The sequence below is a fragment of the Balaenoptera ricei genome, chromosome 5, assembly GCF_028023285.1.
Source record: "Balaenoptera ricei isolate mBalRic1 chromosome 5, mBalRic1.hap2, whole genome shotgun sequence".
NCBI lineage: Eukaryota > Metazoa > Chordata > Mammalia > Artiodactyla > Balaenopteridae > Balaenoptera > Balaenoptera ricei.
Genome location: NC_082643.1, coordinates 26,945,397 through 26,959,735, shown reverse-complemented (window position 1 = coordinate 26,959,735; position 14,339 = coordinate 26,945,397). Strand labels below are relative to the sequence as shown.

General features: G+C 36.7%; 1 protein-coding gene across 7 annotated transcripts in view; it reads left to right on the top strand.

The window, feature by feature from the left end:
* Window positions 1-14,339, top strand: part of INPP4B (inositol polyphosphate-4-phosphatase type II B) — a 758,305-nt gene that overhangs the window by 304,666 nt on the left and 439,300 nt on the right. Inside the window, exon 3 of one of the 7 annotated variants that reach the window (XM_059922532.1) lies at window positions 2,285-2,380. The exons of 4 other annotated variants lie outside the window; for them this stretch is intronic. The gene's annotated coding sequence lies outside the window, so the exon portion shown is untranslated. Of the gene's footprint in view, window positions 1-2,284; window positions 2,381-3,952; window positions 4,020-12,203; window positions 12,230-14,339 lie in introns of those variants that run through there. 2 more of the 7 variants (XM_059922535.1, XM_059922534.1) reach the window with 2 other exon arrangements.

The window sequence follows — 14,339 nt, the reverse complement described above, 5'->3', positions numbered from 1 at the left end:
TGGAAGCCTTTATAAGTTTTTAAGTCAAGGGAAAATATTATGTGATTTGAGTTTTGGAGAAGATCAGTCTAACTGCTCTGCAGAGAAGGATCAGAGCTGGGCAAGACTGATGCAGAGATCAGGTGGGAGAACATTGTTACTCCCAGGCTGCAGGTGACTCTAGCTTGGACCAGGATGGTGATGGTGGTGACAGTGGAGACAAGTGGATGTATCTAATAATAATTAGAAAATCAAATTAACACGGTGATAAATTGAAAATAGAAATTGGACATCTATAACACAGTTTTCTGATGTGTGTTCTCAGTGCAGGCTGACTCAGGATTTAATGTCTGACTGTGGAAACAAAAGTAAATTAAAGCAAAAGTATTACTTACTTAAAATGTTCTCATGCATTAAAAAGTAGATGAATAATATATGTGCTTAATAATTCTATTCAGCTTAATCAATACTTTAATATCAATGTTTGAAAAGAAACTGAAGAACAGGGCTTTGTAGATGGCACTAGCAAATTATGGCTCCTTTGTGGAGAAATAGTCCACCTCTGATTAGTGTCTTGGTTTATTTGGTAGAATGCTTACCTGTTAGCCTGAGACTGTGGAATTGACAGCAAATGTGACCTTCACACAGGCTTGTTAAAAAATCTCCTCAAGAGAAATTTTATTCTGTTCAGAGAAGGACAGGGCCATTTTACTCAAATGTGGATTAGATAACAATAAATCACGTTGTAATAATGTTGAAAACGACATCATCAACTTGGACTCGTAAAAGGGAAATTACTTCTCATAGACTACACAAATGTACAGAAGCAGCTACATATGCCAGACTTGCCTAACACCATTCAAGGTTTTGATGCTAGGTAAGCATGTTTTGCTTGTGTAAGATTCATCTTTCTTCTAACTAATATCCAAAGACTTCCGTAAGTCATGGAATTAATTTTCCAAGAAGACCTATTCATTCTGGTACAAAAATCCTTCCTTCCTTTCTTCCTTCCTTCCTTCCTTCCTTCCTTCCTTCCTTCCTTCCTTCCTTCCCTCCTTCCCTCCCTCCCTCCCTCCCTCCCTCCCTCCTTCCTTCCTTCCTTCCTTCATTCCTTCCTTCCTTCCTTCCTTCCATCTCTCCCTCCCTTCCAGTTTTGAAGAGTAATCACCTTTCTTGGTAGTGATCCTTTCACACCCAAATCATCTAACCCGTCAGTGTATCTATTGACTTTATTTTCAAATTGTATCTAGAATCCAGACAGTTCTCAGTACCTCCACCATTACAGTTCTAATCCAAATCAGCATCTTCTCCTTCCCGTGTTATTTCAATGACTTCCTGACTACTCTTGAGGCTTTTAGCCTTGACCCTGGGGTTATATTCTCCCCACATTAGTCAGTGACCCCTTAAATGTAACCCATATTATAACACTCCCATAAGTAAATGTCCCTGTGGCTGTCCATCTCAGAGCAAGGGCTATGTCCTTCTCACAGTCCTTGGGACACTACCTTATCTGCACTTTAGCTCTCTCTCTCTCTGACCTCATCTCCTCCTCTCCCCCTCCCCAGCCACACACTGGCCCCCTTGCTGTCTCTCAGACATTGCAAGCATCCTCCCACACAAAGTCCTCTTCAGTTGCTATTTTCAGTGCCTGAATGTTCTTCTTCCAGATATCATGATTTCTTCCTTCCCTTTATTCATGGGTCAACTCAATCAGTTGTCTGATCAGAGAGGCCTTTGCTGACCACCTTATCTAAAACAGCACCCCTTACATCACTATCAATTACTTTCTTCTTTGTTGTGCATATCCTTCTCCTAACATATATGTGCATATTTGTTTACTTGTTTATTCTCTTTCTCCTTCCACTGGAATGTAAGCTCTCAGAGTTGGGACTGTGCCTTTTGTTCAGCTCAGTATCCTAGCATTATAATAGTGCCTCATACCAGCAGGTGCTCCGTCATTTTTGGTTTAAGGGATAAATATTGTTATAATCCATGTTTTCTACAAACTGGAAAAGGTAGAGAACTGATTATCTCCTCGAGACTGTGCAAGGAACACATTCCTGCTAACACTCTGTTTTTAGGACTTCTGATTTCCAGGACTCTAATAAAATACATTTGCATTGCTTTAAGACACTGAATTTGTGGTAATTTGTTTCAATGGCAATAGGAAATTAGTGAGCCTTATGAGCTAAGATGCAGCCTCATAATCCTTTTCAACTCAGTGCCCCTGCTGTCTGTGGAGGGGAGTTGGCATATCTGGTGGTCATTAGTATTGTTTACTGCATATTTCTGGATTTCCTTTTAGGTATATGGCAGAATTGTGTGTCCCTGAATTAGGTGTGGCCATGTGGCTTTCTTAGGAAGATGACTAGCAAGTAGGAGTCGCATACGTAACTTCCAGGTAAACTTTATAAGCCTTTGCAAAATTTGCCATACCCCTATTTTTCTTGTTATTGTGAGTGTAGAATCTTGATGAGATATACTCTCTGTGAGCCTGGTTTCCTGAGGAAACAATGAGCACATTCCCTCAGCCTACACCAGTGGACTTGTAGTGTGAATAAGAAATAAATCATTTTGTTCAAGCTGCTGAGATTCTGGGATTACTGGTAAAACAGCCAAATCCAGCCCAGTGGTTCTCAAATGTTTTGGTCTTAGGATCCTTCAGCACTCTTAAAATGTATTGAGGAACTCAGAAAACTTTTGTTTATGTGGATTATATCTTTCAATATATATCATGCTGGGAATTAAAGAGACATTCTTAAATAATTCATTTAGAAGTAACAATGTAAATATTTTTAATGAAAAAACTGTATTTTTCAAATAAAAATAATTTCATGAGATGAGATATGCCTTTATACATATTTGTAAATATTTTCAATGTTTGGCTTAATAGAAATTGGCTGGATTGTCGTATCTGCTTCCACAGCAGTAAGACTGTTGCCATTTGTGGTTGTGGTTGAAGTACATGGAGAAGATCCAGCCTCACATAGTTACACAGTTGAAAATGAAGAAGTATGTTAACACCCTTTTCAGACAGCTGTGGATATTCTCCTTTTACACCACATTAGAACTCTGTAAGTAGTAGTTTCTTAAAGGTTGATTGCAAGGTAGAACTGACACCGTATTAATGAACTTTTTATACTGTTCCGTGAACTCCATTGGTCTATCCTGCACTTTAAATGGTTACATCCATGAGTCTTAAAAGCATCAACTGGTCATTTGAAAAACATTGGCTCCTTGAGTTTCACAGCGCTTTTGAATGTTAACACATGTCCATACACAATATCAAACCCAACATTCTTTAATATTGCTGCCAAAATCTTTAGCAAAGGTTTTATATATTTTGAGAAACTGGTAAGACACTGTTGCCAGATACAAGTTTTCCTGAGTTCTATGGCATATTGAGTATCAACACTGTTTTCCTTGAATTGACAAAACTGACTTGGTTCATTTTCAAGAAATACTCAATTCTGCAAATATCTAAAAAAATACCCAAGCCCGAATCATTAAAGTTTGTTTGCTAATGATTCTTCCAAGTAAAAATGGTCTGTAATGAAAAGAGAAGCTAGTTCACCTTGCAGTGCAAAGTGTCACACAAGTGCTTTTCCCAGAGATGACCATTGTGGATGGCAGCTTCTGATTTTGTTCTTGATGATCCCAGCCCCTGGGGATTCATACTCTTGTGTAATTCCCTTCCCTCAAGTGTGGGATGGGCTAAGTAATTTGCTTATAACAAATAGAATATGACAAAAGTGAGAAGGTGCCGCTTCTGTTTTTGAATCACAAAAGACTGTGATTTCCATCTTGCTGGACTTTTCTCTCTGTTTCTTCTCCAGGGCTTGCCCTCATGGAGAGGGCAACCTGGCAAGGAAGGGAGAGTGGCCTCCAGACAATAACCAGTAGGGAACCGAGGTCCTCAGTCCAAAATCCCTCAAGCAGCTGAATCCTCCCAACAACCATGAGTGAGGTTGGAAGTGGATCCCTCCCCAGTAAGAGCTTGAGATGCCTGTGGCCCCAGTTGGCACCTTAACTGCAGCCTGGTAAGAAACCTGGGCCAGAGGACCCGGCGAAGCAGTGCATGAGTTCCTGACCCACAGAAACTAAGATAATAAGTGTATATCATTTTAAGCTGCTAAATCTTAGGGTAATTTGTTACACAGCAGCAGGTAACGAATACAACTATCTACTTCATTACATAGTAGAAATGCTTTATATATATCTTCAGTTTTTGTCATACAGTTTATTAAGATTTGTACTTAAGTGCCAAGACTTAACAGAATTACAATTTTTTACTACTTCATCAATGATTTTCTTAAGTAAAACTGACATTTTGGTGAATGGTGGTGCATGAAATATACACTAGTCCAGGTTGTTTCTGCTACCTTGATTTGTTCTAAGCACAAGTAATTTTACCCACCATTGTATTTGTACCATCAGTGCAAATGCCAACCTAGCACAGACCAACACAATGAAAAAGACAAAAAATGAAAATGATAAATAATAGAGTGAGAATTGCTTTGACTCCACAGAACTCTTGAAATGTTTCCTGGGACTTCTAGGGATCTGTGGATTGTGCTTTCAGAACTGCTGATATAGACTATCCCTATTGTTACATCAGGTGAATTGTTAATTTACTATCCCTAGTCAATATTTTACAGCATAGTAATGTTGCCCAAAAGAAAGGCAAAGAACAGTTCTCTTCACTTAAATAAGAAAAGTCGTTTTCATTAAGTTTTGAAATCCTTCCTATGCAGTATGTGCACGTGGTTGCCTCTGCCTATCAATTCAGGGCGGCTGAAACATTGCCTCACTTCAGTGTTCACTCTCCTGGTCTCAGATTATAACATAACATAACAAGTACACAGTTTTGACTCTCACTGTCACTTGCTGCTGTTGATATTGTTATCTTATTTCTTAACTATCAAGAAAGCCACTGTCCATATGTTTTTGTGTGTTCATTTGCAGGCGTGTGTGTTTGTTTTTGCTTTTGTATGAATTCTATAAATAGGAATCTGGTACAAGTGTGAATAAGATTTACAAATATTTCCACCTACATATTTCATTTGTGTCACTATTACTAACATTGGTACTGTAATGAATAATAATACTTATTTCCTTATGATAGGGAATTTAGGAAATACATGGGCAATTTAGGAAATACAATATTAATGGGCAATTTCAACCCTATCACTTGCTTTCAAAATTCTAGTTGTGATTCTAGATAAATACCCAAGTAATTACTTTTATTGTGAGGGAAGGCACATCACAAAGGAAGCAGTATTCAACTATCCAAAATACTGAAAAAATGTAGGTTAATTTTATTTTTCAGGGTAGGTTAATTTTGCTTCTATTGTTAAATATGCTATATAGAGTGTTAATAAAATATATTTTTTATTGGTCTAGGTTTTACATACTATCCCATATATTTTATAGAGTTTAAGTTCACGTGTTATGTTTGCATGCAATACACAAATGATAAAGTAAAAGGAAAAACCCATAAAGAAACACACAGGAATCACCTTGTATTTATAAATAATAGGAGTGACATGTTTCAAGTCCCTGAAGATTGATTTCGTTTTACTAAACGTGGATTCCCGGATATTACAAGGCAGTCAGCACTAGTTTAAAATGCAGGTGGTATTCCCATGTGTATCCTGCCCCAGAGAATGCCACGGTAGATTTACCTGTCTCAAAGGTCTACACAGTTGATCCTGTCGCCATGGTTGAGCTGATCCTTGCAGCTGGAATTGACACATTTTATGGCCAAAATTAATATACTGGTCAGGTCTCTGATAAGCTATCGTAATGAGATCTCTCATTATCTATTACCTCTGTCTCTATCAAAGAATCAATAAAACTCCCTGAAAGACACAATGGAGAAATCTGAAAAATTGGTAAATGTTTTCTGTGGCGGCTACTGCTCACCTCTTTTCACACTTAACACCTATTGGATTCAAGATGAAATTAGTTTTTAAAATAAAAGTGCTCTTAAATAGTATAGACCCAGCATGTTCTTTGCAGGCTTCTGTGTTTCAGGGGCCAGAGAAGGGTCACTAGATATACATATATTGATAACTGTTTTATATTTAATGGCCAAGGATTCCTACTATTAAAAGCCATTTTCTAGGCTATTACTATCTTTATTTATTATATATAAAGCTCTATAAATGTACATGGTATTTAATGTTAGATGAAACTGTGCCAGACACATTGCGTACTCCTAGCCGAAAGCAGAAGAACAATGCAGGAGGGAGACTGGGGGCAGGATGGAGAGTAATTAAGGGTTGCAAACTTGCCATGGCTTTGCCGAGTAGGTGCACTGCAAGGAGAGCTTGAAAGCTGAGACATGATTCTGAGATTGGGAAGCCATTAAGTAAAATCCAACCCGTAACTGGAAGCAAGCAAAGGCATCAGGAAAGGAGAATTCCAGCCTTTTAAGTAAGAAATCTACACCTTCAGCTCTGACATTTCCTTGTACACCTTGTTCTCCTGGTTTCTCAGCATCACCTCTGGCTCATCAGGTTCTAAACCAGTGGGTCTCAAGCTGGAGTGAGCATCAGAATCCCCTGAGGGGTGGAGGAGATTGTTAAAATGCGGGTTATTGGGCCATGTGTCAGTCAGAGTGGCTGAATCAGTAGGTTTGGGGTCTTGAATTTGCATTTCTCATAAGTTCTCAGAACTACTGCTGCTGCTGGAACCACACTTTGAGAACCTCTGTCCTAAACTAGTATCTTCAATTCCTCTTATATCTTTCCCTCCAAGCCTCAGCTTAGAGTCATGTCCGATTCTCACCTTTATAGTCAGACAATACCCCAGTTCTATCTTTCCTGTCCTAGAAATTTCTTTCGGATTTGTTTCTTTTCCATCTTATAGCTACTAACCTAATCAGATACTGCTACCACTCCTACTATTACTAGCAACGACAGAATAACAATCACTACTATTAACTTCTTTGAATACCTACTATATTCAAGAAAATATGCTAACCACTTTTATATTATCTCATTAAATAATACTATTAGATAATTTGTATTATCCCCATTCGCAAGTGAAGAAATTCCTTTGCAGTAAGATTAACTTGTAGTATTACAGAAGGGATAAAAATGAACTTCTGTCTGACACCAAAACCTTTATGTCCATCCAGTATTCGGCCCTTACCTGAAGCCTACTTCCTTCATGCGGTCCCTCGTGTATAATTGTCAGTGTGGTAGTGAATCCTCTCCCTTTTCTCAACTACTAATGATCTCCTCTGTGTTACAAAGACTTGATATATGATGAGGTGGCATCAAAAATCAGTACGGAAGAGAAAGATTTATCAAGAGATGTCACTGGGACAATTAAATGCCTGTATGACACAACACACAAATAAATGGCCATGGAACACAATCCTGAATGAGAAAAATAAAACTGAAAATTTTGGAAGAAAACATGACATCAAAGTACAAACTTCATAAAATTGATAAGCATAAAAACTTGTCAAAATACAACCAGAGAAATAATAAACAAAATGAAAATTAAACCATAAATCAGGGAACTTATTCATGGTGAATTTGAACAATGAAGTATTAGTTTAGGAAATATATAATCAACTCTGTCAAATCTTCCCACTTCACAAAAGAGGAAAGACAGATGGCCAAGGTTATTATGAAAATATGTTCAGATTTAAAAAATAATAAGGGAAATTAACATTGTATATCAGCACATTGTAAGTTCATATACATCAGATTAATATAAAGTAATGTCTGAGTGTGTGCAGATGAGTCCCTGGGAATTCCTGCAGTGCATTGATTGGTGTGTAACTTAGTTCATTTACTTTGGAGAGAAGTTTGAAGTATTGACTAAAGTTAATAATGTAGGTACCTATGACTTATTAATTCTATTTCTAGGCATATCCTCTAGAACATCTCTTCAACAGAAACACAAGGATGTATGTACAAGAATGTTCACCACAATGTTGGTTATGCTAGGAAAACTTCGGGAACAAGCCACATGTCCTTAATAGGTTATTGGATAATTAATTTTTGTGGTCTATACAAAGAACATAATTCCTCGGTTAAAATATGCGAGGTTAACCTGTATGCGATATCATGGCTCTGTCTCATAAACGTAATGTCAAATAAAATTAGTACTTCACAGTCTGTACAAAAATGATACTATTTTTGTAAATTTAAAACATACAGAAATCCTATGTATTACTCATGGATACAAACATCTGAGTTAAAGTAAATATATGGACAAGAATATACACCAATTTCAGGATGATGGTAACCTATGGGGAAGGAAGGAGGAAAAGAGGGATGGGGGTGGCCTTAATTGCATAAGTAATCTTTTATTATTATTTAGATTAAAAAATCTGAACCAAATATAGCAAAATGCTAATGCTTGTTAAATTAATGTGGCAAATACTTGTGTTTTTTTCTCTTCATTTATGAAATGTTCATAATCAAAAGAACATTTTAACAAAGGCGTCTATGGTTGAAAATTTTTTGAATATTCTGGTTTAATCAAAGTACAATCATTTTATTTGCTGCAAAACTTTTCAGTCATTAATATGCTAATAGACATTGTGAATTGCCAACACGGTAATGTTTTATGAAATATTTCCCAAACGTATTTGACCATGGAAGCCTTTTTTTAAAAAAAAAATAAAACATCTATTAACATCTCATGGATCTTTTGGGGAACACTCTTACATATCATAGCACTTGATTTTTCCTAATTGTTTCACGTAATTTAACTTTATTTATATGGTTATATTTCCATCTCCTTAATGTCAGAGCCTAAGTCTTATTCCTTTTAGCTAGGCATAAAATGGACATACAAGTAATACTTTGATGGCTTGTTTGATTTTTCTGAGAGATTATTGTGCAGGTCATTATACTCAATGTAGGTTTTGGAGGGGAGGAAATAGTAAAACTATTCCTTGCATACAATTTTATATGGAAATAAAAACAAAACTCAAGAACACAAAGATCAACATAAAGATAACAGTACTTTTCAAACAAATGGAGAATATTGATCCCAAAACATTGCCAGAATTGATTTCTGAACACTTTTCTTCCTTTATTTTTTATCTCATTCAACAGATATTATAAAATTATCTGAAGAGAAATGATAGCTTTGAATATATAAAAAGTAGATACAATCCAATGCATAGGAATTTTCAGAATTAAATCATCAATGATTTCTCAAGGTAAAATAACTCAATCCTTTTGAATTTATATTGAGCATAAATCCACTCACAATTTTATTAAATAATTAATTCATTTAAAAATTTGTAAATACTAGGTATGTCTTAAATTCCTTGGTTCACAAGGATGTAATTTTAACACAACAATAAATAAAATTGATTAAGCATAAATTCCTTGACTAATACGTCTGTCCCTCACAAGAGCGTAAGCCTCTCTTTTGAAGCTTTGAAGCTAGTCATTGACTTCTCCTCTCTAGCTATGAAAGTCTTAGATGGCATCTTTTCCCCACAGAAGGCTGTTTGCCTGCATTGAAAATCTGTTATTTCCTGTAGCCACCTTCATTAATTATTTCAGCTAGATCTTCTGGGTAACCTGCTGCAGCTTCTACATCAGCACTTGCTGCTTCACTTTGCACTTGGATGTTATGGAGGTGGCTTCTTTCCTTAAACCTCACAAACCAAGCTCTGCTAGCTTCAGACTTTTCTTCTGCAGCTTCTTCACCTCTCACAGCCTTCAGAAATTGAAGAGAGTTAGGGACTTGCTATGGATTAGGCTTTGGCTTAAGGGGATGTTGTGACTGGTTTGATTATTTTATCCAGATGACTAAAACTTTCTTCATATCAGCAATAAAGCTGTTTTGCTTTCTTTTCACTGTGTGTTCACCGGAGTAGCACTTTTAATTTCCTTCAAGAACTTTTCCTTTGCATTTATAACTTGGCAAATTATAATTTGGTGCAAGAGGCTTACCTTTCAGCCTATCTTGGCTTTCAGTATGCCTTTCCCACTAAGCTTAATCATTTCTAGCTTATGATTCAAAGTGAAAGGTGTGTGACTCTTTCACTTGAACACTTAAAGGCCATTGTAAGATTATTAATTGTCCTAATTTCAATATTTTTGTGTCTGAAGGAATAGGGAGGCCCCAAGAAAGAGAGAGAGAGAGATAAATGTGTATTTCTGACTGTTTCATCTACCCAACTAGGGGAATGGCCTGTCAGTCGAATAGTCAGAAGATACACACTTACTGATTAAATTCACTGTCTTATTGGGTGTGGTTTGTAGTGCCCCCAAATAATTATAATAGTAACATCAAAGATCACTGATCACAGAGCACCATAACAGTTATAGTCATAATGAAAAAGTTTGAAATATTGTGAGAATTACCAAAATGTGACACAGAGACATGAAGTGAACAAATGCTGTTGTAAAAATGGTGCTGATGGACTTGCTCGATGCAGGGTTGCCCCAAACATGCAATTTGTAAAAAATGCAATAAAGCACAGTAAAATGAGGTATGCCTGTAGATACGTAAGATCTAGTACAAAGACGTAAGGAGTTAAAACTCACTGGAGTGTTTCAGAAAAGCATTTTGTAATTCTTATTCCATAACTATTACCCTTTATACCATTTTCTAGTTGGCAAAATTCTGCTGCTATTGTTTGAAGATAAAACATTGAATCTCATTCTTTTAGAATTTTTCATTTTGGTATAGTTCTTACAGCTTTAAAAGATTATTTTATGGACTGGTATAAAAGCAAATTTCTGCTCTTTGCAGAAACTAAATTTGTGTACAGTAAAACCTCATTTGAAGTACAATTCAGTATTAATATTATTTAGTTTGATTTAGAATTCTGATTTTCTTAAGAGAAATTCATATCAATACTACCAAAGTAATCTGTGTTTTCAGGTCTAATACTATACTGGAATCTAATACTGAGAACAGTTTTTAAGTGGTTTATAAACAGTAAATGTGTATCTTCTCTAATTTTATTACATTTTAATATTGATCTGAAATGTTAATGATAAACTGATTTTATATGAAGGCAAGTGGGGAAGAGTGAGGTATTACCTGCTTTGGGTGCTTCTGGTAATATTAGTTCTTTAGCACTCTTTGTATAATGTAATCATGACTCATAGCAAAGTTACAGTTAATAATTGTTTGAAATTTCTCTGCAGCTGAAGAAACTCATACTTAGTTTACAGGCACTGCTAGACCTTCGCAGTATTTCAGCAAGATGTTCCTCTTAACCGTGTAACTCATTTGTTTCACTATCAGCTTAGATAATATGACTCACTTCCTGCAGTTAACAGGAGTTAATGGCAGGACATTAACTCACTACTTATAACTGTCTGGATATTAAAATGATATCACCAGTATTCCACTTACGCTGCTATAAAACAATGAAATAATCTACCGTGTTATAAATAGGGTTATATACATTATGAAGATCAAACATGTGGTATTTATTTTTGTAAACAGTTTCTTGGATGAGGACATTCTTTCACATAAACCTTCATTATTTGTACAGGTGTAACTATGGACATGTATATCTTGGAGCATTAATTCTTTAAAATTGTGTCATTATCAAAGTGTCCACCCCCTCCTGTTGCTCCGAGACATTTTGCCATACTCTTGAATAAAGGGCTTGCTTGAAAAAATGGGTGTATGTATGTCAGGGTTGGGAGAAAGAATATATATACAGTCAAGGTAAACCTTGTATAGAATAGAAAATCAGAATAAATAGTATTTTAGTTATATATTGCTATATAGTATATTACCCTTCCACCTCCCAAAATCTTTGTGGCTTATACCAGCAAACATTTATTATCTCACACAGTTCCTATGGATCTAGAATTTAGGAGCAGCTTAGCTGAATGATTCTGGCTTGGGATCTCATGAGGTTACAGTCAAGATGTCAGTTGGAGTTGCATTCATTTGAAAGCTTGAGTGGTGTGTAAAGATCTGCTTCTAAGACGGCTTAATCACGTGACTGGCAGTTGGTGCTGGCTCTTGGTAGGGCGTCTTAGTTCCTCACCGTGTGGTCTGTTCCATTAAGCTTCTCGAGTGTCCTCTTCACATTGCAAATGATTTCTCCTAGAGTGAGTGATACCAATAGCCTTTATGAACTAACCTTGAAAATCACACACTATCATTTCAGAATATCTTATTGGATACACAGGTCATCCCTGATCAGTGTGGGAGAGAACTCTGTGAGTGTGTGAATACCAGAAGGTGAGGATCATTGGAGGAGACCACCTTAGAGGCTGGCTAGCTACTACAGGTAGGGAGGAAAAGAAAGAGCATCTGTAATTTGAAAGAAATGCTATATCTTGACTTTGTTTCAGGACAATGAGGCTCTCAATCACTTAAAATAATTTCTGACTGATTTCTTCAAGGCAAAGTAGCACAAAGGTTTTTGATATTACTGTTTATACGTAACACTCTTGTTAATGCCAATGACTCTGCCAGTCAGGTCATACAGATAATTTTCATTTTATAGTGTAGGAACTCTGGCACATCAAGAAGGTGGCAGAGTTATAATTAGAGAAGTAAGATCTACAATTCCTGTCTTTTAACTTTGGGTCATGATCATGGCTTCCTGCCAGGCCAGAAGTACCCTGAGAGAGTCCCCAAATGCTTATTGCTGAAATCTGTCAGTGTATTATGTGTCCATCTCTAGCTATTTTTCTATGACACTGTAATTCAGAGATGTCAGTTTGTTGTATATATCCCACTGGTAATTGTACATGCTCATAGATTTTAAGACTGTTGTGACACCTTCTGATGATGAACTAAAGACAGTGAGTGCTTTACCTCTGCAAACATATAACCTTGCAAACATCAAAAAATGGTAAAAAGAAGTGCATCCTTCTAAACAAGCCTAGCTATAAAGCTCGACTTTCAACATGGAAACCAGGGTAGAACAGTGAAGAGTTATCAGCACTATTAAGGTGGATTAGGGGAGAGGAGTGGGTGGGGAACCATATTTTTTTGAATTATGTCCCAGGGTGTTGTTCTTACATCCTTTTCAATGAAAACAACCTCTACTGTCACCACAGGGTGAACTGTTAAATTAAATGACAAGATCAACTTGAGATGTTTTGGAGAAGAGATGTTAAGGTCCGTTCAGATGCTCACTGTCTTTGAGGTCAAGACATTTTTATAAACATGCATAGTTTCTGATGAATGGCTAATTAGGTTGAAAGAAAAACAAGGATGCACCTGGTATCTTTCTGCACCATGGGATCACATTTCCTGGTATGTTACTACCTGGTTCCAAGAAGCCAACTGTCTAGTGTTATCAGCTGCATAGATCAGATATTTTTGTATTTAATTAGGCTGTGTCTGATTTATGACACCTGAGTCATAAGGTCAGTAAGGTCATTCAACTCAAAGAGACCAACACCCAACATGAATAGTCTGTTACTGTCGGCTGCCTGACACTCAGGATGATTTGATAGACCCAGTGACTATTGTTAGAATAAAAATGCTGTTCTACAGTATATGGCATTGCTTTGCATGTTTAAATTTTTTATATAAATCTATTTATACCATTGGATTTTTTCTTGAATTAGTTTTATTCATTTCCATATTAGATTTTTGAGATTTATCCACGTTTAATCTTGTAATTCTAGTTCTTTCATTTTAACTCCTGTACAAAATACAAATGGCAAGGCAAAATAAATGTAGACACAATAGAAATAAAACTATAAACTTTCAAAATACCAATAAACTTGAAAATCTTAAAAAAAAAATGCTGTTCTATTTGTAGACCTCAGTTTCTGGCCTCTTACAAAAACCAAGAAAATTGAAAAATAATTTTCACATAGGCTTGTAGTCGGAGGAATGGAACTTTTTTTGGACAGCTGTAGAATTTATGTCCCGGGCCTGTTGTGCAGAGGGTGGAAGGTGGGGATAGTGAGGGTTATGCTGCATTTTTGGGGGTCCAGTCATATGTAAACTAGCTGGAGAATGGAATTCTCTGCTCAGATTCCTGGAATGGTGATTTGAGGAAAGTTTAATAAAGGACCATTTACAAAGATGTGGTCAGGGTTTAGGGAAAATAAAGGAATATGGTTCCGCGCCATGGCAATTGTAGCAGTAGGCCTTTAGGGGCAGAGGAAGGGAGAGGTAGGGAATCCAGAGTGAAGTAAGTCATTTGACAGGAACTGTGGTGTCAACAGAGGGATACAGCGGACCAGTAGTGACCTGACTGAGGGACCCAGGAAAATAAATACCCTGACCTTGCTCTCCCGTTGACCCCTAATCTCTAGCTAGTGCCAGACCTGACTGGAAACCCGTTGATGCTGGTCGTACAGGCCAGACTCTAGAGCATAGAGCAAGATAGAAAGGTGTTGGGAGTGGAACCGGAGGCACCAAAGGAAGATATC